General features: G+C 36.4%; 1 pseudogene; it reads right to left on the reverse strand.

The window, feature by feature from the left end:
- Positions 1 to 1386: 1386 nt before the first annotated feature.
- LOC125471426 lies at positions 1387 to 1497 on the reverse strand (annotated as a pseudogene).
- Positions 1498 to 2745: the final 1248 nt, after the last annotated feature.

Genomic DNA, 2745 nt, shown 5'->3' on the forward strand with positions numbered 1-2745 from the left:
AGATGAATGAGTACAAACTAACTTGACAAACATGGACTTAGTTGAGCAATGGTGAAACCGAATCCCTAGCTTCATTTCCATTGATACTATCCTATTACATTAGTTGTTGATTCATTTATTTGTGTTTACTTCATTTTCTCATGCTTTCAAGTTACAACAACAAATCTGTCTATTTAGACTAGTTTGATTCATTTCCAAATCTGCCTAGTTTGTTTAGTTTGATTCATTTCTTAGAGTTCTTGCAAAACAAGTAGTTACATAGGTCCAATTAGTCCCTGCGGATTCGACACCCTTGCTTGTGCCATTATACTAAATATATTCTAGCATTAGGAAGGAATTATACATCAACAAAAATGGCGCCGTTGCCGGGGACTGATTTCAGTCCCTTGTAATTGCTTGTTTGCTTGTTTGCTATTTTGATTAGTGTCAAGGTTCATAACTTGTTAAATTGATAACTGGAAGTTGATTTAAGTTGCATACATTTCATGTGTGGAAAAGAATCCCTTAGCCATTCCATTATCCATTGGTTTACATCAATTTGCTTTACAATCTGTTTTCGTTATAATCTGTCCATTTAATTGCATTTCGTCCAAATACAATTTCTCCCCATATTTTGTTAAGTTTTAGGCTTAGAATCTGTCTTATCTTGTGTTTTGAAGCATTTTGAGTCAAGCTCAAACCTAATTTTCGTCCAAAATTGAGTTTAGTGTCAAAACTGCCCAGTTTGTGTTTTTAGGCAGTTTTGAGAGTTTTTAGCTTGTTTTGAGTCTTGTGAATCTGTTTTGAGTCCCTTGAGTCCTTTCAAACGTTTTTAAGTTTATTTTCATTGTTGTTTGCTAGTTGATTTTCATTCACACTTGTGTATTTTATTTCAGGTAGTATATGTCAAATAAACTTGTTGAGTTAGGCCAAAGAATTGAACGGTTGAAGGGCCACACTTTGGACAATTTTGTGCCATCAAGTTCATCCTTTAGCCGTGAGGAAGAGGAAGGGAATTCACCTAGTTCAACAAGTAAAGAATCTGAGCAATTTAATTGGGAAAGAGAAGAAGAGATGGCTGGCAACGAAGATGAACTTCGAGCTTTGGAGGACTTTGCTCAACCAATCATACCAAATTCACCTCAAATCTTCACATTTCCATATGTTTCCTTCATTTTATGGCTTACCTAATGAAGACCCTTTAGCTCATATTAAAGAGTTTTACAATGTTGTGAGTGGTTTACCTTTGCAGGGAGTAAGTGAAGCAAATTTGAGGATGAGGGTGTTTCCTTACACCTTGAAAGATAAGGCCAAGAGTTGGTTGATGACTCTAACACCAGGTTCCCTCACTACATGGGATGCCGTGGCTAAGAAGTTCTTGGAGAAGTTCTTTTCCACTCAAAAGACAGCCACATTAAGGGGACAAATCTTCAACTTCAAACAAGATGATGGAGAACCTTTCAATGAGTGTTGGGAGCGTTTTAAAGGCCTCTTGATCCAATGTCCACACCATGGGTTACCTTTTCATTTACAAATGCAAATTTTCTATGATGGACTAACCCAAACTTGTCAATCAACTGTTGATAATGCAGCAGGTGGAGCATTGAAGAAAAAGAATGCTCAAGAGTCATATAACATTTATGAGATGTTGGGGTCTAATGCTCAACACAAAGACTTAAGGGGTAAGAAAGTTGGAGTCTATGAAACAAGTTCTAATCATGAGCTTTTGTTGCAGGTAGCTAACCTAGAAAGGAAGCTTGAATCCGTGCTCAACATGGTGCCAAAAGCAAATGAAGTGTGTGCCATTTGCAACTTACCAAACCACCCTACTCATCAATGTCCATCTAGGGAGGCTTATCCCGAGTATGTTCAAGAGCAAGTGAACCTCATGAATTCTTACAATCAAAGACCAAGGAATGATATGTATTCCAATACATATAACCCGAGTTGGAGAGATCATCCCAACTTTTCATGGAAGAACAACAATCCAATCCAAAATTTCCAATCAAAACCTGCCACTACCCTTGAGGATACAGTTAAATTGTTAGCCCAAAACACCTTGCAATTCCAACATTCCACAAATAGCACTCTCCAACAACATTCAGCAGCCCTAACCAAAATGGAGACACAATTGGGGCAGATTGCAGATGCCTTGAACCAAAGAGAGGTTGGTGATGCGAGATTTATACGCACACAAATTAAACCCTCTTTTTGTCAATTGTAGTATATGTATAAGTAGGGATCGTTCTGGACCGGGGATTAGGAGGGATTGTTAACCACTTGGATTTGACTCAAAAACGTAAAATAACAATATGAAACACTATACTAGACTCAAAGAATGCAAAACTAAACTTTAAAACACTAAGACAAACCAAAAGACTCAAAACAACACAAACACACTCAAATCTGCCTAAAAACCACTTTCTGGGCAGATTTGAGCACAAACACAAATTTGGACGAAATTAAGTAATAACTTGACTCAAGAACGTAAAAACACAATATAAAACACTAAACTAACTCAAAGAATGTAAAACTAAACACTTAAAACATTAAAACAAACCAAAAGACTCAAACATCACCCAAAACACTCAAAACTGCCTTAAAATCACTTTCTGGGCAGTTTTGAGCACTTTGGTGAATTTGGACGAAATTGGGAAATAAAATGAATCAAAACACTTAAAAGCACAAACTAAATTGATTTCTAACTAAATTGGACATTAAAGTAAAGGGGGATTTAGATTTATACGAAAATTGAAATAACAAAAC

Source organism: the organism of the source record quoted next, unplaced genomic scaffold (genome assembly GCF_019419815.1).
Source record: "Pyrus x bretschneideri cultivar Hongxiangsu unplaced genomic scaffold, Pyrus_bretschneideri_v1 Contig108, whole genome shotgun sequence".
NCBI classification, from domain to species: domain Eukaryota; kingdom Viridiplantae; phylum Streptophyta; class Magnoliopsida; order Rosales; family Rosaceae; genus Pyrus; species Pyrus x bretschneideri.